The 26,219-nt window shown below is 53.3% G+C and overlaps 1 long non-coding RNA gene across 1 annotated transcript; it reads left to right on the top strand.

Moving 5' to 3' along the window:
* Positions 1 to 8,819: 8,819 nt before the first annotated feature.
* Positions 8,820 to 15,925, top strand: LOC131487764 (uncharacterized). The gene is made up of 6 exons (XR_009249947.1): positions 8,820 to 9,337; positions 10,271 to 10,513; positions 12,632 to 12,732; positions 12,970 to 13,115; positions 15,000 to 15,154; positions 15,895 to 15,925. It is a non-coding gene; the product is annotated as an uncharacterized LOC131487764 (long non-coding RNA).
* The last annotated feature ends 10,294 nt before the right edge of the window (positions 15,926 to 26,219 follow it).

The raw sequence follows: 26,219 nt of genomic DNA, 5'->3' as shown, positions 1-26,219 counted from the left end.
AAATTGGGACCCACCCCCCCCAACTCCACAGGCGTCTCGACATCCAGTCAGTTTCGGGAACACAAATGGGAACAATTGTTGTGTTATGCGGATAGGGAAACTGAGGCCCAGAGAGGGGCACTTGGGTGAAATCGATACCTTTAAAGGGCCTCCTTCCTCATAATGATTCCAAATGACAGTATAAAATGGGCTGTAAAGCAGGTATAAGAAAGTTAAACAACATTCCGATGTTCCCTCGTGGAGTCTATTTGATTGACCTTTTTTTAATATAAAAAGCATTTTGTAGGTGTCCTCCTCCTTTGCTGGTGCTCATGGCCCAGACTTGGTCTCTCTCCTGGATGGTTCATCCTCAGGCAGTGCCCAGGTGGATGGCCCAGACCCCAGGACCTTGCCATGACAGGTGGTACCTGAAACCACAGCTGTTTAGAGAGCTCTGGGTTCCTCAACCTGGGAAGCGGGGTTTCTGCTCGGGCCTGCCCAAGGCATGGGATGTCCCTCTGGCACACTCCTTCTAGGTCCTTCCTGACACAGGTAGTGCCCAAGGATAGTGCAGGGTGAGGAGCTCCTCCTGGAACACTTGTGTGGAAATAGGGGCTGGTAGGGAGAAAGTGGAGGGACCCGGACCCCATGAATCCTCTGTCACTGCAAGACACCATAGGATAAACGTTGGGACCCTTTGGTTACCAGTTGAGTGAAACGAGAGTCATCTTTTTAAAAAAATTTTTTTATTAATTTATTTCTTAATGTTTATTTATTTTTGAGAGGGAGAGAGAGACAGAGTGTGAGTCAGGGGAGGGGCAGCAAGAGAGGGAGACACAGAATCCGAAGCAGGATCCAGGTTCCGAGCTGTCAGCACAGAGCCCGGTGCGGGGCTTGAACTCGCAAACTGCGAGATCACGACCTGAGCCGAAGTCGGACGCTTAACCGACTGAGCCACCCAGGTGCCCCGAAAACAGAGTCATCTCTTGCAATACGCAGACTACTTACTCTGTGTCCTTTTCCTGCTCAGTCACGCTCAGTCAAGCCTGATATTCCCGTCGCTTGGTCTCTCGGTTGCCAGATTTTTCCTTTCTTGGAAAGGAAACGGCGTGTGGCATGGAATAGCTCTTGCTCTGGGGCTGGACAATGTGGTCCAAAGTCCAGCTTTGCCACCTACCGGCAAATCACTTAGCCCCCCTGGATTTCACAGCTCCCGAGTGAAACGAGGCAACAGCACCAGTCCTTCAGCATCACTACGAGGATTAAAGGTACAGTAGGTAAACGTCTCAGGCGCACGGTCGGAATCCATAAATAATAGTAGCTGCATAATCATCATGATGTCCATCAAAGTGCCTGGTGTATATTAAGGGCTCGGCTCCTGTCTCTGAGACAGACTCCACTCCCCAGTGACCCCGAGTCCCCAAGGGGAGAGTCTACACGAATAAAAAGAAAGGTATGCAAACAGACAAGCAAAGACATCCAGGCAGTTGGTGTTTTCTGGCTGTGAGGCCTGCCCTAGTTTATTTTGGCAGCTGCCTCCGCCATCAGTATGGAGGCAGAAATGGCAGTAAAACAAATGGATCAACCAAGGAGGGGAGGCCGTTTGGTTCCAGCTTCCAAAGGAGAACCCAGCTGTCCCTGCGGTTGAGATGTGATGGGTCCCTAGGTTCAGATCCGGCCTTCGCATGCTTGCCCTCCACATAGAGGGATGTTTCCAAGATCGCTGGGCTGGGAGGAGTTCAGGTCGTTGTGCTAAATTCAGGGGTAGCCAGCCATATATTTGCTCGTGATCCCGCAGTCTGGTCTGGGCGCAGTGGCTCTACCAAAGGTCATCTGGAGTCATTCTTGCGTGGCTGCATTCATACGATGGTTTGGGACCAAGATCCAGGACGGGCTCTTGGATGTGTCCGGTGACTCAAGGTGCTTCGGTTGAGACGGCTGAGGTGACAGGGGGAGGGCGTCTCTCTCCACGTGGCCTCTAGTCCTCAAGGAGCCCAACCCTGGCTTCCTCGAGCGGAGTCTGTGGGCAGCAGAGGCCGTAATGGGAAGCTGCATACCTCTTGAAGGCTCTGGGACTCCCACAAGATCACTGCCGCCATATTCTATTAGCCAAAGCGGTCACCGGTCAACCCGCATTCAAGGGGTGGGGAAATAGACTTCATCTCTTCGAAGAATCCACATCAAGGATGTGGGTACGGGGAGAAGGGATTCATCAGCGACCATTCGTTACAACTGACCCCAGCAACACAGGACATTCTCTAGGATTCGACACTCAAGGCCCTGTCCTCTGGTTCCAATACCCTTTCACCATCCTGGTGAGCTTCTATGCTCCGGCTTCCTTCTCTGAGTGTCTCAGACCCTTTCCCTCCTTTGGGCCTTTGCCCGTGGGTCACCTTTGGCAGGGCTCAGTATGAACGACACAAGCCCTGGAGTCAGCCTGGAGTGGGGCACCCTGGCTCCACCCCTCACTCCCAGCGCCATGACCCTGGGCAAGTACCTCCACATCTCCGAGCCTCATTCCCTCCACGGTTGATGAGGACGCTGAGGCCTGCCCCCATCAGATGGCTGTGGCGATGAGGTGAGAGACAGCAGGTCAGGTGCCTGATGGAGAGCCCGCCCGGCACTGGGAGGTGACCGCTAAGTGGCGGTCCTGGCCCGCTCCATCCATCCTCGGCCGCCTCCACATCTCTGCCTGGTGCACACCTACGTGGTTTTCTATGGCATATCCTTTGAAGGTTTTCCCTGGTTCTGTCCAAGCCTCACCCCAGGGAGAAGTAGCCACTCCCTTCTTTCGGCTCCCGTGGCCCTCTGCAACACCCCCACTTATGTCCCAGGGCCACGGTGACGTGTACACGTGTGTCTCCCCGAGTGGCAGCTCTTGTATCCAGGAACTGCTTATCATCCCTTTATCTGCAGGGCCCAGAACACGGCATGTGCTCTGCACGTGCATTCAGGGAATGAACAGGTGGATGTCTGGGTTTCCAGAACTCAGGGACGCTCTTGTGTGCCTAGCACCCATTTCTCTCACGCCCGGCTGCCACGGAAGAGGAGTGGAAGAGAAACAGGCATCGGGTCTTTGTTCCAGCGGTGGGGCCTGTGGACACGTGATCCAGGGTCACGATGGCTGCTCTGGGTACGATGCCTGGCAGCTGCTGAAGCTCCGTCTGCCATCCCTAACTCCTGAGGGCTGCACAGCTCGAGAAGAGGGGGAGCCGCGCTCTTCCCGCAGGGCCGTGGTGCATTACAAATTCAGGCATCAAGCAGGAAGGCTACAGCTCAGTGCCCATGAGATAAACGCACACAGCTCGTTTGCACAGAGCAAACATGCTGGCTGCTGTCAGCTTTGTTGGACCCACAGGGACCACAGCGTGGGGATCAAGGAGGCTGGCTTCAGGCGGACGGGCCTCACCCTTCCGGCTCAGCAGGAAATAGTCCTTGCCGCTGAGACTTCCGGGGGGTAGGACGGAACTGGGTTCCAATTCTAGCTCTGTCACTCAGCGACTCAAACCTGGGCTCATCTCCTCTCCTCTCTGAACCTCCAATTTGTTCATCGGTAACATGGGGATTATGGGAACTCTTTGGAGAGGCCCCAGTGAGGATCGAATAAGGGAACGTAAGTGGTATATGATGGGCATAGTATACGTGGGTTTTTCACTGCCCCAAAAACCTTCTCAGGTTCTCTGATCTGTGACCGTGGCTCTGGCCGATAAATTATTCCATCAAAGAAGTAACTGAGCTTGTTAAGTGCCTTCCTAGACTTTTAACGAAGTTTATCGGATTTTAGGAAATAGCAAAGTATAGGTGTTAGGGGCTGCTAGGTTCACTCACTGGGCATTAAGTATCAATGCTAATAATGGGGCTAACAGATGAGCATCTAACATGAGCCTGCGATTATTCTAAGCATTTTATTTTTTATTTTTATTTTTTAAGTAAAAAAGCCCATTTTTTAATGCTTATTTATCTTGAGGGAGAAAGAGAGAGACAGAGCACGAGCAGGGGAGGGGCAGAGAGAGAAGGAGACACAGAATCCGAGGCAGGCTCCAGGCTCCGAGCTGGCAGCACAGAGCCCGACGCGGGGCTCGAACCCGCAAACCGCGAGATCATGACCTGAGCCGCAGTCGGACGCTTAACCGACGGAGCCAGCCAGGCGCCCCTCTAAGCCTTTTACATACATCATTCGGTCTTGGCAACCACACTGTGAAGTTGATGATATTATTTTTCTGGTTCTATGGAGGACAGAAACTAAGGCCCAGAGAGGCTGAACACCGTTCACAGTTACACAGCCAGTTAGAGGCAGAGCCTGGTTTCAAGCAGGTGGTCTCGAGCCCCAGCCTGTGTCTGAACCTCGGGGCTATACCGTCTACGAGGGGCTCATTCTGGGTTCCCAACCTGATGGCATTTACAGTGCTAACTGTGCTGTCGCAAATGACAAGGACAAGAGTACCTGATGCTCGCAGAGCACTTACCCCGTGAGTGCACCTGGCTGAGGCTTGGGTGCTCGAACCCACAAACCGTGAGATCGTGGCCTGAGCCGAAATCAAGAATCGGAAGCTCAGCAGGCTGAGCCACGCAGGCGCCCCTGGCAGAGCCCGCCTTTAACCAGCACGTAGCTCTTACAAGTGGAGGATGACGCAGGTGCACGAGTTTCTGGAAGCGCCCAAGCTTAGTCTTGGCACGTCGTTATTCAACTGGCGCAACTCAATTCCAAGACACCGCATGGGGCAACCGCTTTGACCTCAGGGCTCCCCACCTACACGGCAGCTTCGCGAGGGCAGGTCTCCTTCCTGAGCCCACCGCGGCTGCTCCTGCCCAGCCCGTCAGCCTCATGCCCCGTCCTTCCCTTCACCAGAGGGTCTCTGTAGGGGCAGGACTTAGCCACCTGGGTCCACGGGCCTCCAGAGGATCATCTGGATAGAATTCAGGGGGTCAGAGAACTTGGAAGGGAATAAGAAAAAATCATAGCTCTGCGTTCACTGATGTCGACTGAGTTGAGTATTTCCTTTAGTTGTGCGTCACCTCTAGAAATCACATATAAATTCCTCTCACATTGTATAGATGCAGGTGCCTTGAGATACCACTTACGCCTATCACTGCCTCGAAATTATGGTGCTTATTAGACCTGCCTCTGGATCTTATTATTGAATGCTTTAATAAAGAAGCACATATCGCGCTAAATTATAAATTTGTGGTTTTAATATTTTGATACTATTTTTAATGTAATTAGTACACCTTCTAATCCAATATATTTTTATTGGATGCATTGAAAAACAATATTCCCAGGAGTCTCTAGTCTTTATCAGACTTCCAAAGAGTCCCTGGCTCATGAAATATTTATAGCAATCCTTTTAGGTAGGACTCTGTTATCGCCTCTCATAATTCCCATTTTACAGAAGATAAAGCTCGGGCACAGGGAGGTCAAGGATATGGCCCAAGGGTACACAGTTAGTAAGTGAAGAACAGGATGTGGATTCATGGCAATCTAGAGCAGAGCCCGCGTTCTTGGCCAGCACACTTGGTCTAGGCCCCCTCGGTGCCCTTGTAGGCTTCCAGATCATTCCTCCCTGGAATGTAATCACTGCTTTATCTCTTGGCAAACTCCAAGGACCCTGAGCATCTTGAGGGTTGGGACTGGTTTTATTGGTCTCTGAAACCCTGGTGCCTGAGCCAATGTTGAACCCAGAAAGGGTTCTAAATAAAGGTTTTTGAATGAATAAACCCATAATGCATCATACACTGTTGAGCAAAGACCCCTTTTTCCTGCCAGAATCTTTAGTGCATTAACAAAAAGGCCCCAAACCAAATAATTTGTCCACATTTTATAATGGCATCAGTATCGGGTTGTGCATTTTTACAGCACTTTTGATGTGGCCAAGAATTTTTATATCCCTTTGACTTGAACCTCGAGTGTAAATTGGTCTGGACAGGAATGAGTCACTTGCTTTCACAGAGTAGTAAATGGAGGCTCCAGGCGATTGGTTCCAGGCAGTAAAGCACAGGGATGAAGGGCAGAGGCTGGGATCCCAGCAGTGGCCTGGATTCAAGCGCAGCTCAGCCACGCCCTGGCTGACCACGCACGAGAGCTTCACCTCCCAGAGCCCAGTGACCTCACTCGCAGGACGGGGACAGCTACAGCTGCCATGTGGAATTGCCGTCAGCCTTACAAGGGAGGGTGCATGCTGTCCAGAACAAGTTTCTGGCATGCCGTAAGGACGCAGTAAACAGTATCGGCCCCCCAAGATCAGGGGAAGGATGTTACAGTGTTGGTGTCACCGCAGGGCCAATGCCATCGAGAGCGTGTGCCGCAGCCGGGTTAGAATTCAATTCTCATGCCAACTCAGCCACACGGCTGGAATAAAACCCCGTCCTTCCCTGGACCTTGGTTTCCTGATCCGCGAAACACGGGGGGTAAGACAGGTTCAGGATGCCTGGGCTCCAAGTGCCTTCTTCACATGAAAGTTCTGTGCAGAGTCAACTTGGAAAACAAAACCGGGGGCTGCCCAGTGTAGAGACAGGGTGGGACTCCCACCCCCCCACCCCCACTCCCAGGAGCTCTTGGGGCACTGCTTGAAGTCAGCTGGAACAGCTGGTTTAGCTGGAGGTCAGCACGAGAGAGTAAGGGCGGGTGTAGCCCTGCAGACCCGTCTCCTTTGGTGTGAGGAGTTACAAAGGAAGGTGTGTGTGCGTGGCTGGGGGGCTGTTGGTGGATTTCGGCGTCTCTAGACGGGCTACCTCGTAAGGTAAGGTAGCCCGCTTTCATCCATGTTCCAACTTCTCCAGCCCAGCTCTTAGAGTGTGTACGTCTTTAAGGAGAGTCGGGATCTCCCCACCCCAACCTGTTCCCTTCTTTCCTCTGATTCTCACTGTCATGATTGGGAGCCTTGAGGCTTCCTGGGAACATAACATTGATGCAAAAGGCTGACTCCACAGGGCCTCTGCCAGGGGACGCTGTCGGGAGCTGAGCAGGGAGCTGGGCCGGTGGAACCCCCTCCCACGAGATGGGTCCACGGGCCCGCGGTGTAAACGGCCTTTGGTACGTCATACTGTTAAACCGCGGCGCGGGGAGACGGGAACCGTGTGGAAGAACGCAGCGGGGTCAGCCCAGGCTGTGGCGAGCCTCGGGGAAAGCCTATCGAGCAGATCTTCTTTCCCAAATGACTTTCCTCATGTAAAATTGTCTTCTATTATTGCTGGAAAAGGGGTTTTTAAAAGAGGTGAACACGCGACTTAATGAATATGGAGTAATAACGTTCCTTGTATCAAATTAAAATTCTAAGAGTGCCACACGAAACAAGTACATTAGGAGTATCCGACATTATGTATGATTATTACCGGACTGCTTGATTGCCCTACATACTTGGGAGTAAAAGAAACAGCTCCAAGTCTTGCATTTGAATTGGCGAGCGGCACCCTCACGGTGAGAATCTGGGCAGGCCAGAAGCATGCCCACCCCGCTCAGGAATGTCCTGCGATATTAAGATACATCCTCATGATAAACCAGAGGGATAACGGAACCGATAGACAAGAGCATTGTTTCCGTGGAAGCAGGGGGTAGAGAGGGGTACGGACGAGTTGGGATTCCTAAGGGGCTCTATCCTTATGCTGCGTGACCTTAGGCAACTCACTACACCTTTCTGAGCCTCCCGTTCCCGACACTGTTATGTAGTCTGGATAAAGGACCGCCGTGAGGGTACACCGAGGTTCCAGGTGTGACGGCACTTTGGAAAGTCTAGTGGGTGACTGAGTTCTGGGGATTGAGGATGATGGAAAGGTCTTTATGACAATTGCTTCCCTGTTCTCGCTGCTCTCCCACTCCTGAAGTCCGGCTGCCATCTATAACGCTTAATAGCAGTAACCCACACTTAGTAAGTGCTCACTAAGGGCCAGGTATTATTTCACTCGGTTCTACTGTAACTTTATGTGCTAAGTATTGTTATTAACTCCATTCTGTAGAGTAGGAAAGAGAGGTTCAGAATGGCTGATAAGCCGCCCAAGGCCACGGGACCAGTGAGCAGCAGGGATTTAAACCCAAGTCAGAAGACGCGAAAACCTCTCAGTTCTTACGCTGTATTCGCCTCCAAAATACGCCTGACAAGCTGCTTCCAAACTGTGCTTGAACACCTCCAGGGACGAAGGGCTCATTATCACCCTCATCCCTATCCTCACAATGAGTGCTCCCCCCTGACACATAAAGCATTATTATGGTGAGATTATTATCTGTAAAATAGAGTGATTGGAGTAGATGCTCTCTTAAGGTCTATTCCAGAAACATCACTTGGAGAGCACAAGCATTTACCGACAAATCCAGCCTGGCTGCGGAAGAAAGGATTAAACATCTCCGTATGAAAATGGAACGCAGCGAGTAAGAGGTGTGTGTGAATGGGGGCAATTAATCCTCTTTTGCCGATCACTATAAAAAAACATTTGCTGGAGAGGAGGCATTTATTCCCTGCAGACACACGGTGCGATTTTAAAATATCTCCACAGAAGGAAAGATGACGGAGGAAATACAAATCTATTAAATGTGCAGGGCAGAAGAAAAAGGGGCTTCCATAAAAGGATTTCTAAAGCATATCAAAGGCTTCTGGGGTCAGCGAGGGCTGTCGGAACACTACCAATTAGAGCTAAATGGGAAACCGGCTTAAATCTCAAAATTAAAGATTAAGAGCACCAATTAACTTGTCTTCTAACAGAAAACATAGCCCTTAATGCTCAGTGTAATTTAATATTTCAAAATTATGACCACAAGCATCTAAGGCTGCCGTTCGACAACATAAAATGGACAATAAAAATCTCCGCGGGGCCTTGGCTATCCCGGCCGAACGGGCGTTAACTACGCAGGTACAGGATGGCTCTGAAGTCACAATGGCTGAACTGGCCCCGGGCACAGTTAGAACTCGCCCCAGGACACCTCAGCTCCGTTTTCCAAAGACCCATTCTCTGGCCAGCAGGAACCTTTTGATTTGTGTTTCGCAGGCTTTAATAAGGTGGATTATGCTGATGTGAGTGGAGGAAGCCCCCAGCCGTGCTGAGAGGGGCCGCAGACTTTTCCGGCAGATTTCTCCAAAGCAGGGCTTTTCAACCTTGAGGAGCTTTGAAAATGCCTCACCCCTGGGCCTTCATATAGACCGCAAGCCCAGGGCATTGGAATTTTTTAAAGCTCTCGGTTAATTCTCACTAGCACCCGGGGTTGAAAACTGCTCCTCTGAAATATTGTGGACCCACCGAAGAAGAGAAAGCGGACATCTGGAACATAGGGAAGCCTTGATTTATGCTGGAGTCACCAGGATGATACCCGCCATGCTGACAGTGAGCTGTGCAGATGAGCACACGGGCCCACGGAAAAATTTCCTCCTGGCAGGTAGGAACTGGGAGCTGAGTAGAACACAGAATTCAGCCTCTGACAAAGTCTTGGAGCATAAAACCAGAAACATAAAAAGCCCACGGCTGAGAATCTAGGTGTCTGGGGACACCCCTACACGTGTGAGGCCCCTGTGGGTGACTGGCCTTCCTAAGGAGGGTGAAGCTGAAACCCCCATGTGGAGCTGTCCAGGACCTCCTCCTGGCCTTGAACCAGCTTCCCCGTCATTTCTCCGTGACTCTTCTCCCATTGCCTGGGTAACAGCGTGGGGCACTGGGCAAGTTCCCAACTCTGCAGACAGATGGATGAACTCAGGGTGCAGAGACACCATTTAAGGAGTGATCTTGGGCAAAGAGCTTCCCACCTCGAGCTTCTTCAGTTTCCTCATCTATAAAACACAGATAATAACAGGACTCACGGGGTTAGTGTAAGGACCGCCTGAGATCAGCCCTGCGGGCCCCCGGCGAGGCGTCTGGCTTCACGGATGTCCCTTCACAGACCCGCTCTCGACATCCACCGTGTATCACCTCGTGCCTCCCTGCCGCCGTGCTTTCGCCCAGCCAGGACCCTCCACCTGGAGTGCCTTCCCTCATCGTCCATCGCTCCCTGTCCGATCCCACATTATTTGCCCTGATGCTGGGTTAGATGCTACACTTACCCCTCGCTTTTTTCTCTTTGCTTCTTCTCCATTCCAGAATTTAGATTTTATTTTTTTTTAATTTTTTTTTTAATGTTTATTTATTTTTGAGACAGAGAGAGACAGAGCATGAATGAGGGAGGGTCAGACAGAGAGGGAGACACAGAATCTGAAGCAGGCTCCAGGCTCTGAGCTGTCAGCACAGAGCCCGACGCGGGGCTCGAACTCACGGACCGTAGATCATGACCTGAGCGAAGTCGGACGCTTAACCGACTGAGCCACCCAGGTGCCCCCAGAATTTAGATTTTAAACTCTCCAACAGGACTGCTCTCTCCTCTGACCGTTCACTTCACCTGCGTCCTGGACCCCTACTTTGCAATGACCATCGTCTGCCTGGATCACACCGTCACTCCCCCCCCGCCACCCCCGCTGAGGATTCCTTGAGGATAACAGGTGTGGCATTTCATCTCCTGGAGGCCAGTGTGGAGTCTCAGAAAAAGCATGTGCTTTGGCACGAATCCTCCCAGCGAGCCAAAGAGGTAAGCCCTATTCTTATCCCCACTTTACAGATGAGGAAATCGAGGTGGAGGTTAAGTCACTTGCCTCAAGGCAAACAGCTCTAGTTCAGAGCCAGGGCTCGAGCCCAGTAGGCTGGGCTCCAGAGTCCTGGCTCTTTACTGCTTTGGGATGCATCCTTGCAGAGTGAGGTGAGAAGAGACAGGAGGGAGAAAGGAACGACCAAAGAGACTGGGTTATGGCGACACCCTGAGCCCCAGCGGGAGCAGGGAGGCTGTCATCAGCCTCAGGGGGCCTCGGGGAGGTCACCTGAGCCCCGAGTTTCCTTTCCCATCACTGTCTGTGTGAACCACCGAGGACGGGCTCAGAGGTCACTGACCAAGCATCTGGTCCGGAGCGATGCCCTTGTGCCCAGACACTGCCCAGCCCTCCTCCAACCTACCTGGATGGGTGGGTAACTCTGAGTCCCAACCTTCCCCCAACCAGAAGGTGGGAGGCCCTAGGCGTCTAGAGTGATGGTGGCGGCATGAAGGAAAAGACCACACCGTGGCCGAGGGCAGACTGAAAGAAGAAAGAACCAGCTGGAAACCTCCCATCTAGCAGGGCCCGTGTGAAACGCAAGCAGTAACATACCATGTGGCCCACGATCCCGTGGGCTGGAGCTCTGCTAGAGCAAAGCAGCACTCCTTCCCCCCTTCTTTCTCATGGCCGGGCTCCAGCGTCCTCCTCTGATCCCGCTGGTGACCGTCCTCCGGCCCACAGCCCTTCCCACACACCCCTCTATAATGACAGTGGTCGCTCTGCCTTACGCTTATGCCCGTGGCCTGCTTGGTCCTGCAGACCATGCTGGGCTTGAAGATCAGGTCCAGTCTTATTCATCTCGGTCTTCGCCAAGCCATCCCCCCAGCATGTGCCCGGTAAGCCAGGGTCGGCTGGCTGGATGGTGCTCCCGGCTAGACAGATCAGCCAACTGGTGCACATCACCTCGACCCGGGGGGGCCACATGAATTCTGAGGCCTGCACAGCTCCTGGGAAGTCTCCTTCCCTCTGCCCTCTCCCCACCAGCTCACTCTATGCTGCTGACCATCCTGCCTCCACCACGATCGTTAACTGGGTGGGGGAAAGGTCTTACGTGGCTCACTTAACTCCTCTGAGCCTCAGCTGCCCCATCTGGAGAAGGGGGCCGTAGTGCCTGCCTTACAGAGTCATTTGAGGATACAGTGAGCTGCCATTGAAGGAGCCTCGCACAGCCCCTGGCAACAGGAGACTCCTACAGTCACTGGTTTCCGGTTGGGATCCTCCCTTCCAAATCGCAAAAACAAAGTGCTTCCGTCTGGCCCCGCTGGTGTCCTTCTGCTGGTTCCTAGGCAGTGCGGGGGCTCCAGGGTTACCCCGCAGGGCCCTTCTCCCAGCCTCCTTCACGGTGATTGGCATGAGAACAAAGCCAGGCCTCATACGGATCTCTCAGGACCCTTGCCAGGGGGATGTCAATCCCTCCCCCTCAGCACAATGAGGGCCCTTTGCCTCCCCACTGTCACCTCCCCCCAGGAAGGCTGGTGTCACGGAAGGGCATCCAGGGGAGGATGCCCTCGGGCAATACCGAAACCTGGTGCTGGTGGTAGTCGTGTGCCCTCCCCCCCATCCCGTCCTGACCCCCACCAAAGCTTCTGAGGGGCTTCCGCCCTGCAGACCCAGGGGCTGAAACGGCTCTTCTGCAGAAACAGCCTTCACAGAGCAAACCAGAACAGGAACAGTTTGAAAACTCAGTGATTTTAGGCCCAGAAAACTAAATGTTCAGAGGAGAGCACAGAGCAAGGTCTGCTCCATGGAGGGGGGGCTGGGGGTGGGGGCAGACACTAGTGCTTCCCCCCCCCCCCCCCCGCCCACCTCCCGCCCCACCGCCAAGTAAAACGTAAGTCGTTTGGATTTTCCGGCTTGCCTTCCTTAACAGTTCATGGAGGGGCTGCTTCTACTATTTGTAACCTTAAAAAAAAAAAAAAAAAAAGACACAAAACTCCTCGAGGTGTTTTTCCAATTCTTGGGACAGCCCTTCAGGGTTTGTTTTTATGTTCACAAATTCATCCTGTTCTCCTGGCAAAGCCGAGAGGCGGGCGGCCATGGTTCTCTTCCTTGTTTTCTAGATGACTAAGTGGAGGAGGCTCAGAGAGGTGAAGACACTTGTCCCTGGTCACCCAGCTAGCGAGTGCTGGGCTGGGGTCTGAACCCCTCTCACCACGAACTGGTAAATTCCCCTTTGTGCCCTGGGGCTTCCGGATTGGGGGGGGGGGGCGGGGAGGGAGGAGAGCGAACAGGTTTTGGGCTTTTTCTGCTTTTCTGTCTCTCTCTCTCACCAGCTACAGGGATGGCCGGCCCAGAGCAGAGCACCTGAAGGGCTGTCTAGAAGGCAAGGAGCGTGGCAGGGGAAGAGATCGGGGACATTCACTCGTGGGCTAACTTCTGTTCCTGTTCCCCGTTGCAGGTACTTGTTCCTCTGCCATATCACTTGGGCTTCCGCATAGTTTTCCTTTGAAGAAAGGGATAAACAGCTTAAAAATCATTGGGAACCAGCGCACCAGACCAAGTGAAGTCCCGGGGCTCGTGCCTGGCGGATCGGCGTGTGATAAGGTGGGTTTCCGTGCAGGCCGTGGGGAAACACGAAACTCACAAACCTAGAAGAGACTGGAGAGCCTCGGAGCCGCCAGCGCGAGTGGTGGGGGGCGGTGGCTCTTCGCTGAATTTGAATTTAAAATCCTTAGCCCTTAAAAAAAAAAAAAAACCGGGCAAGACCCACCGTGCTACCTCCCAGCGGCAAAACCCCGGGGAAGGTTTTGTAAGATGTGGGCCTGGCCTGGCCTGAGGGGCGTGGCCCGCTAGGAAGGTCAGCTCCTGATGCCCCGCCAGCGACTCTGACCTCCAGGCCGGTCTGGGAGGTTTGCCCTCATCCAAGCAAAACACGTCAGACCTGGGCACCTCGGGTCAGCCTCGGGCAGGCAACCTGGCAGGGCCACTTAAGAGAGGCAGGAGTTTAAGGAAGTCTCTGAAGTCGCTCAGACATCTGCAGAGGCTAAAACAGCAATTTCCTCTTGGTGGCGGGACATGGTGTTCCCAGAGGAACACGTGGCCCCCAGGTGCTGATCGGTCGCGGCTGTTGTGTCCCCGACCCGCTTCCTGCGGCTCGGCCTGCTCAGAGCCAGAGTGAACCTGTTTGACAGTCCACACGGGAGCAAGGGCCAGGGCTGGGGTCACCGTGACCAGTAAGACATGGCCCGTGCCCCCGACGAGCAAAGGACACGCCGGGAACTTCTGTCCCCCTAGCCAGTGGGGTTCTGGAAGTAATGACTGCAACAGATGCTACAGTTTGTTGAGAACTTACTATGTGCTAAGTGCTTCACATGCATTCATTACCTCATTGAGTTATTACCACCCGATGTCAGAGAAGTCCTATTGCTCCATTTAACAGATGAAAAGGCTGAGGTTCAGAGAACTGAAGTCAAACAGTAAGTGGCAGAGCAGAGATTTGAACCCAAGTTTAGTGCCTAAGGCTTCACCCTTGATCACGGTTCATTATCCAGACCCAAAGTATCTGGAGTAGTGGGACCCCACCCCTACCAATGTCCCCCCCACTCAGGGCGCAACAATTGCTTCCGGGGGGGGGGGGGGTTACAAAAAATCTTACTTTTTAATGTATAAAGCACTCATACAATATATAAACAGATATATAGCATATCTGTAGTATTAAAAGTTTATGGGGGGTGGGGGGGCTCCGATTAGAAAAAAAGTGCCTGGAACATAGTAGTTGCTCAGCAAACAGTCGTTCCTTCCTTCACTGCCCACTGGAGCCAGATGTGAATCGGTCCCATTGGGAGCTTTGCATATTAGCCCCAGTCTCGGCCCAGTCTCACCCAGGTCCACCCTTGCTCCGTGAGCCCTTGTTGTCCAGGCCCCAGCAGGCTCGACGTCAGAGTCTGCTCCCATTAGGACCCAGGTTCACCCCCCCCCCCCAACATCCTTGTTTCCTCCTGGGAGGCCCCAGCTCCCCAGAGTTGGCTGTTGGGACTCGTTACAGGTTAAACAGGTACAGGCTCAGCTCAGCTCCAATGAAACTGAACACTTCAGTTCCCTGTGGTCAATTCTCCCAACACAGGGAAAAAGGTAATTGTCAATTAACGAGCCCATCAACTGAGGCGGGAGGAAAATCAATAGCACGGACCAATACGAGTGTTCTAATGCCAGTCAGGATTCCGGGAGCGGGAGCCTTTCAAATAGGTACACGGAGTAATTGGCTGCTCCCTTGTGACCCGTCCCGTGGACTCTACAACTCTCCAATTAACATGTACCGTTGACAGGCACACAATTATTTGGGTTCACTGTGCCCCAGCTAGTGTTTGTTCAATCAGAACTTGCAAATACACAGAAAGTGCGCAGAATAGCAAACGCGGGATGGCTCTGGGGGAAGCCAGACAGCAAGTGGGTCTTAAAGGAACCCTGGACTTGGGATTTCTCTTCCAGAGAGCTGCCCCGAGTCTCAGCTCGGATGTTGGCCCACAGCCCTACTGTGGCCGGCCCCTGACTAGACCTGTCCTCATCCCACTGACGAACTCAGAGGGGGCTGCCCAGGGCTTGGCAAGCACTGTCTCCTTCGATCTACTGGAACGATGTACCAGGTGACTATCGTCCTTTGCAAAGGAGGAGCCTTCTGCCTGGAAGGCCATTTCGCATCTCTCCCACCTGGATCATTGTGACCCATCTAAATCAGTCTCCAGATCCTCGGGGATTCTTCCTGGATTTTTCCAGGCAGGGCCCTTTTCCCTGTGCACCTTAGCTTCCTGGGCTTCCTTCTCCCTTAGCACGTATCCCGTTGGGTTACCCCACTGTTTTATCTCAGTGTGCCTCCCCAAAGAGTAACTGAGCCCTTTGATGTCGGAGACTAAGCATCTCTAGACATCATCACTAGCAGAGAAGGGACTTAGTAAATGGCTGTTGGGTGGACGGGAGGGGTAGGTAGTGCAAAAAAAAAAAAAAGAGTTGGCGAGTGGACAGGTGGATTTGTGGGTATACGGCAGAACAGATGAGGAAACGGAGAGACTGGTTGGGAATGAAGGTGGGTAAGAGCGGAGAGGATAAGTGGGGGCATATAAAGAGGTTGGGGCTGGGAGGTCAAAGGGTGGAAGGATGGCTGAAAAGACAGATGGGAGGCTGGCTGGATGGTGTTGGGTGGTATCTGGAAGGCCATTTAGCACTGTGGTTAGCAGCGAGGGCTCTGGAGCCAGATGTCTTGGGTTCCACCTAAGCTCTAGTATCCCCTTGTCTTCTGGCTGTGTGACAGTGGGCAAACGAATCATTCTCTTCGGGCCTTAGTTTTATTACCTTGAAAATGGAAATAATACTAGAACTTCCCTTTTAGCTTGTTGCCAGGGCTAAGGTATACCTGGGAAACACTTAAAACTGTGGCTGACACGAAGGAGGCCTGAAGAAACATTAGCCACTGTAATTTTTATTATTATCACCGTACCTATTGAGAAAGAAGTCAACAGATGTGTGGAAGGATGGCTAGACGGGCAGATGGTTGGATGGATGGGCAGATGCATGGCGGCGTGACGAGGGAATGAGTGGGGGGACAATCTAATGCACACACAGATGAGTGGAGGGTGGGTGGAGGAGAGGAAGGGAGAGGATGGAGGGTTGGACACCAGAATGGATGCTCCGTGGGAAGGGCAGCAGGTCGAGCGATCGCAGGGAACCCTGCTCTGAACTCACCCCCAAGGCGTCAGAGTCTGCTACCTGTCGCACTCCCGATGGGAAGTCCTATCGGAGTCATCCCTCCCCAACACCTAGGTCTGCTCCTGCTCTGGCTCCTGACAGTTTACAAGCCAAGCTGTTCTCTGAGGTTCTCGTGGCACTCAGCAGCTGGTCACGCAGTCCCTGTCCTCCCTGTCACAGAGCCATGCCCAGGGCCAGGCGGGCTCTCCTCCCAGATGGCCCTGGTCTGAATCTGCTGGGACTTCAAGTGTGCACTGGGGAGCTCAGTGCTCCACCTGAAGCAGCAGGACACAGCTCTGCCCCTGTGACTCCTTTTACGCTGTGTAATTGCCCTCAGCCTCCCAGGAAACTGAGGGAATGGACTGAGCAGCGACTGCGTACCAGACCGACCCTTGGCGCTTTTTGTCATGTTTAATCAGTATTACAGTCCTAGAAGGTGGAGTGTAATCATCCGTGTCTCACACATGAGGTCGAGAACTCAGAGTCACGGAGCAAGGCTCTTTCTTGGCGGCCTCAGAAGAGGATCCCATCCCATTTCCAGGGGGCACGCAAACTGTTGCTTGGGGACAAAGCTGGGACTATGCCAGGATTCTGGACTCCCCCAAAACGCCTTCTAGGGATAAAATGATATTTCTTACTGATCTTATGTTAGAACAACGTGGCTAGAAGAAGACCTGTTGGTTCAAAGAGTTCAACCATTGCCTCCCCAACCCCCAACCTTACTCCATATGCTGGTGAAGAACATAGACATGTACTCCTTTGGTCACCAAGGATACCACAATGTAATGTGATATCTCCCCAGCAGGAATGGTCCCGGTACTGGTCGGACAGGTGGAACAGCCCTTCTCTGCCCGTCTCATGGGTTGGCAGCTAATCCTGAAATCAGCTTGTGATCCACTCTCAGGCCTCCTTGTGTCTTAAACGGGACTCTTGACAACCAAAAGCCTTCAAAATCATGGATGAATCCTGAATCGCGCCCCCGCAGGAGCCTCTCCTACTGTCCCGTGTGGGCAGGCCGACCCACCTGCACAGGTGTATCTCCTCCCTGAGCCGGACGAGAGGCCTTCTGTGCGGATTGTTAAATATCTAAAATTTTCCAATGCTATCTGATGTTCAAAGTACCATGTCATAGGATCCCCAAAATAGCTCCAGTACAAGAAAAAGAAATTATAGACCAATCTCACTTATGAAATGGGACATGAAATTCTGAATAAAATATTAGCTAATGGAATTCAGCAATTCATATTTTTAAAGTACATCATGATCAAGTAAAGTTTAACCCAGGAATGTAGGGTTAGCTCGATATTGGAAAATTTATTCTACGACACGGCACACGAACAGACGAACGGAGAAAGATCAGAGCGTCATCTCAAAACATGCAGAAAAGAGACTTAATATCATTGAACACACATTCATGATTAAAACAGAAACTCTTGGTGAAATAAGGGTAAAGGGAACATCCCTAATCTGATGAAGTGTATCTATGAAGAAATTTAAGCAAATATTTCACTCAAGGATGAGGCGTTAGGCCTAGTTCCATTAAGTCAGGAGCGAGATCGGATACCCTCTATCATTGACACTGCTCCACATTGAACTGAAGACCTAATCAACACAATGAGGAAAGAAGAAATGAGTACATCACATCGTGTAAGAATTCAAAAGAAGTAAAACTGACTTCATTTGCATTGCTATATAGAGATCGCCCAAGAACCTACAGTCTTCTAGAATGAGTAAGAGCGTTCGCTGTAATACAAGTTCAGTATCTAGGTCTCAGTTGCGTTGCTATTCATTCTTAGTAATCAGTTCAAAACTCCTCTTAATGGGGTGGGGGACTTGGAGGCTGGAGGGTAGAGCCCCGGATAGAAAAGATGAGAAGACGGTTCGGCCAAAGACCAAGTCCAGCGTCGATGATGCGGTCGCCATTATTATTTTCCCCTGGTACCCTTCCTGGGGAATAGCTGCTCAGCTGTTGTGGAATGCTGAGCCTCCCCTTGGGTGTTGGCCAGGAATCCCCATTCCCAGTGGAGGGCTCTACCCCCGCAGAAGGTGTGAGGGCATCTGAAGTCGGTCAGTCAGAGAAAAAGACGTGGTATATCTTAGTTTCAGATGTACAGTAGGAGTCAACAATTCTACACACTTGTCAGGGCTCATCAAGGTAACTGATTCCCTTCATCTATTTCACCCATGTCCCCATCCACCTCTCCTTTGGCAACTACCAGTTTGTTCTCTGTTAAGAGTCTGTTGTTTTGTTTCTTTTTCTTTTTCCTTTGTGTGTTTGCTTTGTTTCTTAAATTCCACATACGAGTGAAATCATATGGTATTTGTCTTTGCCTGTCTGACTTATTTCACTTAAGATTATGCCTTCTAGGGGCGTCTGGGTGGCTCGGTCGGTGGAGCGGCCGACTTCGGCTCAGGTCATGATCTCGCGGTCTGTGGGTTCGAGCCCCGCGTCGGGCTCTGGGCTGACGGCTCGGAGCCTGGAGCCTGCTTCCGATTCTGTGTCTCCCTCTCTCTCTGCCCCTCCCCCAGTTACACGCTGTCTCTCTCTCCTTCAAAAATAAATAAACATTAAAAAAAATTAAAAAAAAAATTATACCTTCTAGGTCCGTCCGTGTTGTTGCCAATGGCCAGAACTCATTCTTTTTTATGGCTGAGTAATATTCCATTATATAGATAAATGGATAGACAGACAGATTCCACATGCTCTTTATCATGGCTTAGCTTTTTAACACAGCTGCCAGCTGGCGACTTGAAAACCCTCCGTCAGTTTTTGCTTACATGTGGGAGCCTGCCTTGCGGAAAGCAACTTGCTTCTGACCCTTTCTCGCCCTCTCTTCATGGAACCAAAGGCTGTTAGCATTGTAAGGGCACCCAGAAGCCACGCCCTTTGTCACTGGAGAAGCTAAAGCACAAAACAGTGAAGTGATGAACCCAGATCCCTACAAGCAGGACCAGCCGGGCCTGGATTACACACACACCTACCTACACCCCTGGGTGTGTGCCTGAGACTCATTCCACACCCTCCTGCACACCCACTGGGTGCCAGGCTCTACACTGGCATTGTAGTTGTGATTAAGACAGACCCTGGGGCACCTGGGTGGCTTAGTCGGTTAAGCATCTGACTCTTGATTTCGGCTCAGGTCCTGATCTCACAGTTCATGAGATCGAGCCCCATGTTGAGCTCTGTGCTAACAGCACAGCGCAAAGCCTGCTTGGGATTCTCTCTTTCTCCCTTTGTCTCTCTGTCCCTCCCCCACTCATGCGGCTCTCTCTCTCTCAAAATAAATAAATAAACTTAAAAAAAAAAAAAAAAGACAGACCCTATCCCTCCTCTCTTAAACCTCACAGTCCTGGAGAGAAGACAGCCATGAATGGATAGTTTGCATTAGCGAAATGCACACAAATAAAGAAATTAAGCAAAGAAAAATAAAAACCTGGGAGAGGCGTAAAGGGGACACTCAGGGTGCCGGGAAGGGGAGTCAGGGACTGCTCCAAGGAGGCACCAACATAGAAGGTGTGTCCGGAACCAGGCGCCACTCAAACAAATAAAAACTGTACAGGAGAAAAAAGACTCCTTTCAAAACCGCAAGACAACCCTGAAAGGTACCTCGTAATAAACCGAGCAAAAGAGGTGCTTGACTTTTATGGAGAAACTCACAAAGCATTACAGAAGGAAATACAACAAAACTCCGGAAACTGAGGGCAGGATGGGAGATGAGAAGGAGGGGGCGAAGGCAGGCAAGAGGGGCCTCCCCGCTGCCCACGCTGGATGGGCTCTGAGCAACACCCAATGGGAACGCAAAGAACGATTCGGATTCTGGGCTCTGGGCACTTGAGTTAGAGTTTCCCTCTGGTCACGGGCGGTGCTTTCATGCCCGCTTTTTACAAGCAGAGCGAATGCACATGCAATTTTGTAACCAGCCTTTTCCCACTTAACGATACAGCACGGATACTTCCCATATCGTTAAGGGCTGTTGGATAAAAAACCATGAAGAGTGGCTCTCCGAGGTGGACAAGCATGGGGGCTTCCGGGAGTTCGGAGAGGAGGACAGTGTGCGGTGGGGGGGGCACAGACTCAGCGTACCATCTGATCCCCTCGACCAGGACCTCCACAGGATGCAGAACTTTTCCTTTTATTTTGCAAATGAGGGAGTGGGGCCGGGGGGGACACTCGTCCAGTCGCATGCTGCGTGACCACACTGCCTGGCGGCATGCTGGAGCTTGGGCCGCAGGGGAAAACAGAACCAGGATCCTCCTGCCTTGGCTTCCTAGGACTGAGGCAACACCACCACCTTGGCAGCTTAGAGCAAGAGAAAGGTGTGATCTCCCAGATCGGAGGCCAGCAGTCCAAATTCAAGGTGTGGATAGGGCTTCGCTACCTCGGGAGGCTCTGGAGGAGACTCCCGCTTGCTTCTCGCAGCTCCTGGCGATCCTTGGTTCGTGTCCGCATCATCCGCTGTCTGTCCCCATCTTCACGTGCCATCTTCCCTGTGTCTCTGTGTCTCAAGTCTCTCCCTGTCTTCTCTTATAAGGCAACAGCCATTGGATTTGGGTGGGGGGGGGTCTACCCTAAATCCAGGATGATCTTATCTCCAGATCCCTGACTTAATTTCATCTGCAAAGACTAAGTCCAGGTAAGGCGAAAACATAGCTACCGCGGCTCAGGACTCGGACGTGTCTTTTTGGGGGGACGCAATTCAACCCACTCCCCTGACCCACATTCTAGTGAAGGCAAATGAAGAGCAAATAACTAGGTAGCACGTCAGACGGTGACGAGTGCTGTGCCGAAGGCAGAAGAAGGGAGGGAAGAGGACAGAGCCTGCGGAGCGGGCAGGGCGGTTCTGAGCGGGACGCTCAGGGGAGGCGTCACTGGGAAGGTAACATCTGAGCACAGATGTGAAGGCGGTGACGGAAAAAGCCATGTAGGTATCAGCGTGAAAAGCGTCCCAGGGAGAAAGACCAGCAAGTTAAAGAGGCGGAAGAAGAAGCAGGCCTGGAAAGAATCAAGCATGGGGAAGAGAGGGAGGAGGGGAGTCCGGGCAGGGGTGGGGCCCCCGTCCGCAAGGTTCCTGCAGGCTCTTGCTCTGAGCAAGATGGGAGCCATGGGAAGGTTTCCAGCAGAGGTTAATACAAAAGGGGCGCGTCACCTGCTGGGCGCAGACCAGCGAGGAGGAAGCTACCAGATCCAGACGGGGGATGCTGGCTTGGACCGCCATGGGGCCAGTGGAAATGGAGCACTGGTGGGAATTCTGGATGAGCTTTGAAGGCAGGGTCAGCAAGATTTCTGACGGGTGTGGAATGTGAGCAAAAGGGAGGAACCCCGTACAACAGCTGGGTGTTTTGGCCTGAGGAACCCAAAGCGCGGACTTGCTTCTGACCACGTTGACGGAGGCTGCGTGACGGACAGAATTATGGGAAAGCTTAGGAATCACATTTTGGACAAGTTGGGCATGAGACGTCAATTAAGAAGAAATGCTGACTCGGGGCAGGGGGTGCCTGGCTGGCTCAGTCGGTAGAGCCTGCAGCTCTTGGTCTCGGAGTTGTGAGTTCGAGCCCCAGGCCGGGTATAGAGATTACTTAAAAATAAAATCTTAAGAGAAAAAGGAGGAGGAGGAGGAGGAGGAGGGGGGGGAGGAGGAGGAGGAGGGGGGGGAGGAGGAGGGGGAGGAGGAGGAGAAGGGTGGGGAGGAGGGGGAAGAAGAGGAGGAAATGCAGGCTGGGCAGTTGGATATTTGAGTCCGGGGTTTGGGGCAAGGTCTGAGCTGGAGATACAAAGGTGGGGGTTGTGAGCCTAGAGACACTGTTTAAAATCCAAAGGGCAGACGAGGTCCTGATGGGAGTGATTGCAGAGAAGAGGCCCCGAGAATGACTTTACCAAGGATACCCCAACATTATAAGATCGAAGAGGGAACCCACAGAGGAGGGGGACAGGAGTGACCGGTGAGGTGGCAAGAAAGCCAGCAGAAAGTGGTGCCTGCAGAAACCAAAGAGTGATTTAAAAGGGAGGCGGTGGCCAGTTACAGGCCATGCCGCAGCTGGGTCAGGTGGGATGCACGCAGAGGGACCCGTGGGGTCTTGGAGGTCTCGGCGTCTGAGGTGAGGGAGGTTCAGTGGAGGGACGGGATGGAAGTGGCTGGCTTGCGATTAAACAAAGTGGGGGCAGGGAACCTGGGGACACCCGCAGAGACAACTTTTCTGGGTGTTTGGCGGTAAAGAGGAACGAATGAATGAGTTTGAGCTCCCTGGTGCTGGGGGACCTTTTCTTCTGGTCAGCCCTATGCTACGTGTCTATCCCCTGGCGTGGAGCCTGGCACTTAGTACCCATTCTTTAATGTTTATTTATTGGTTTGTTTTTGAGAGAGAGAGAGAGAGAGTGCACGGGGAGGGGCAGAGAGAGGGAGAGAGAGAGAATCCCAAGCAGGCTCCGTGCTGTCAGCACAGAGCCCGACACGGGGGCTCGATATCACGAACCGTGAGATCATGACCTGAGCCGAAGTCGGACTCTGAACCCACCGAGCCACCCAGGCGCCCCGGAAGTGGGTTTTTTTTTTTACCAGGCTACAGACATGGTTGTGCGGAGGTCCGATAGATGGTACAGTCCACCACCCCCCCCGCCCCCACCGGCAGGTTTGGGAAGGCTGGGGAAGGAGGGGAGGGGGTGCTTGCGCTGGGGGTTTGGATCCACTGAAGGCCTCGGAGGAGGAGGGATGTGGTCGGAGCAGGGGAGGGAGGAGAAGGGGCGTCAGGGAGACCAGGCGGGAGGCTGCTGCTGGGCCGGCTACTGTAATAGCCCGTGCAGGGGTGGGGGGGTGCGGGGGGTGGGGAAAAACAGGCAGGAGCCAAGCTGCAGACCCGCCTGCGGGCACGCAGGGCAGGCCCCGGTGCCCAGCTGCTGACTGCTGGAGAGCCAAGCCCTTTTCACGAGGCAGTTAGAAGCGCTCTTGGGCAATCTCATCTCTAAAAGACTGAATTTCATTACAATTTAAGTCTTTCTTGGGCTTCATCAAAGGCTCTGAGTGTCTTGAAAAAGAGAAGCATCTCTTTCCTCAGGTGAGGGGAAACCACGCCAGAGCTTTCTCTTCTAATATAAACTAGACAAGGAGATGCGGCTGAACTGGGCAGAGCCTGCCGGAGAACGCTAATAGACTGGACGAGAAGAGAATTATAGAAAGAGACAGCTCCAGAGGGTGGTGGGGGAGAGCAGAAAGAGGGTCCGGGCTGCCCGCCCCAGGTGGGCTCCCCGGGGACCCGGGATCAGCGCCTGCAGCCGAAGGGCCGCAGGGCCTGGAGGGGCTCCCCTTCTCATCTGGCGAGAAGCTTCTCCGCCCGGAGACCAAGGAGACAAAGACCCCCTCGCCCCCGGCATCCTTCCTGGTGCATTTCCAGTGATCCCATTAATTTTGGAGGTTCCGGGGCTGGAATGGAATTCATGGCGTTTCCTGCATAGGAGCGCGCAGTGGGGGTGGATGGAAGTGACCTAAAAACATTTAGCCAGAAAAAAAAAAAATAATAATAAAACCCACGCAGGTTTGACGCTCCCACCAGAGGCCGGGAAGGGGTTGGGGGCTATTGTGCACACATGCATGGTTTAAAATATCACAGGCAGTTAGATGTCTCATGGCCGCCTTGGCTTATAAGGAGGTGCTTTGCTTTGTAAAATCAGATTATTTTCTTTCTGCCTTTAATAAAAACCAGCGCTGGTCTCTGACTCACAGGCTCCAAACAGCCTTCGCTGGTTACAGAGGCTGGGATTTCAGCAGGGGCACGGGCTGGAACTGTTCTCAAATAGGAAATCGAAGACCCAGAGACAAAGGAGGGGAGCGGGAAGGGGGGAAGGGGGGAAGGGGGGAAGGGGGGAAGGGAGAGGCAGAGCAGGAAATAAATGCAGAGTTAATGCTCAGCGAAGGCCTCAGCGGCTGGCTCCCTGGGCGCCTCTGCAAGGCCGCTCAGACCCAGGAGTGCGGGAGGCGGGGGTTCTGGGCTCCCCACCGGCAGCCCATTTGTCCCCTGCCAGCAGGCCCTCTGCACCCCAGGGCTCCTCATCCCATCTCCTGTCAGAGGCTCTTGAGTCTTAAGCAGATGCCCTGTCATGCAGAGCGAGAGGCTGTCACCTCCACGGGAGGGCGTGATCACTCAGAGTTGATATGGTGGCTTTGAGGCTGGGCCTGGGGCCGGGGAGGCAGGGTTGAGCAGGGGCGAGAACCCCAGGGGAGGCAAGAGGGAGGGTTCCAAGAGAAGGTGTTCCCTGTTCTGTCTTGCCTGTCTGTCTCTCCCTCTCTGCTCGGGCTTTGGCTTTGTCTTCCTCTATCTATTCCTTTGAGTCTGGCTCATTGTATCTCACTGTCTTGCTCATTCTTTGTCTCCTTCCCTCTTTCTCTGTCTGAATCTCTTTTATTCTCTTAAGAAAGATGGCCGAACTTGTTAAGCCAGAGATCAAACACCCCAACGGGCTGAATGTGTAAGAAGGGAACACGACTTGAACATCTGGTACGCGCGTGCTCTCTCTCTCTCTCTCTCTCTCGCTCTCACTCTCGCTCTCGCTCTCGCTCTCTCTGCGACACAGTGGGTTCCCCGTGGAGAGAAAGGGCAGGGAGGGCGTAGGGTGTGGGTGAGAAAATCAATGAAATCCTGTCCCTCCTGGGCCTGGTAACAGTGGCTAGAGCTGCGGGAAGGGCGAGACTATTCCCTAAGGGCCGGACAGTCTGCTACCAGGGCTGGACCACCAGTGAGGCCACCGTCCCCACAGGAGGAAGCAGGTCTGATGTCCCGGTGAGGTCTGGAGGCTCTGACGTGGCTTTGCACGGAGAGGAAACATGTATGGGGGTGAAGAACAAGGACAGAAGACCCGTGAAGCCGGGGCACTAAGGATGTGGCATTTGGCTTCAACCTGTACCAGCCCCACGAGGGGTATGATTCTCAGCTTAAAGATGAATGAGGTTCAGACAGGCCACGGAACGGGTCCCGCACACCCTGCTGGCAGAAGCGGGGCCGACTCGTCTGGGAGTATTTATTGTCGCAGGTGGAAGCTTGGACCTTGGTAGGTTCGGGGTAAAGGCGACCAGGTGAGGACACAGCTAGTCTGAGCCTAAAGGTGGGGAAGACGGAGGGACGGGGGGGGGGGGGGGGGGGGGGGGGGGGGGGGGGGGAGGCGGCTGATGGCACAGGAGAGTGGTGGCCTGCTGGAGACCCGCCCGCCCGAGTGTGCCCTGTAGGGGCAGGTCAGCAACAACAGGGGCTCCTTGTGCCCATGTCCCTTCTGAGAAACGGGAACATTCCGTTGCCCTGGGGAGCAATGAGAGGGGGGACGGAAAGACAGGGGGGTGACAGGGAGGAGACCCGGCTTCTCCACACTCCCCCCCCCACTCTCCCCTCCCTGGAATGCTGACCTGTGGACCGCTCCCTGCAAGGGCATCAGACCAGGAAGGGCAGGAGGGGGCGCTCACGGGGCCTGCCCTACGCCCACCCTGCTGTGCCCACAGATGTGAGCTCCCCTCCCCCTCCCAGGCCCCCCGCCCTCATTTTGCAGAGAAGGCGACTGAGGCACAGAGATGTTGTACACTTGGCTCGTGATCACACAGCTAGTAAGTGGCCGGGTCGGAGCCCCTCTATTTTCCATGACCCCGGGCGCTGTCTCTGTGTCTGTCTGTCTCTCTCCCCCCCCTCTCTCTCTGTCTCCAAGCATGGAGGTGGGGGCAGGGTGGTCAGGGTGAGGGGACACGTCACCCAGTCCTCTCAGTTCCAAGGTTGGTTGGGAGCCGTGCCTGCCACCAAGAGAGGAGGACACAAATGACAGAGGGGGACCACACAGCAGCCACGTCGCCTCCCTCCCGCACCCCACACCACCTGGCCAAGGGTCATGTGTAATAGCAGCAGGCCTCTCTCGGCCCCGCCTCTGCCCGCTGGAGAAGAAGACTGTGACAGGTGTCTTCTCCAGGGAGCGGGGCTGAGTGTGGGAGGGGGTCTTGGTGG

The sequence above is a fragment of the Neofelis nebulosa genome, chromosome 10 (assembly GCF_028018385.1).
Source record: "Neofelis nebulosa isolate mNeoNeb1 chromosome 10, mNeoNeb1.pri, whole genome shotgun sequence".
Lineage (NCBI taxonomy): Eukaryota > Metazoa > Chordata > Mammalia > Carnivora > Felidae > Neofelis > Neofelis nebulosa.
Note: the sequence above shows the minus strand (reverse complement) of the source record. Positions and strands in the feature narration are given on the sequence as shown.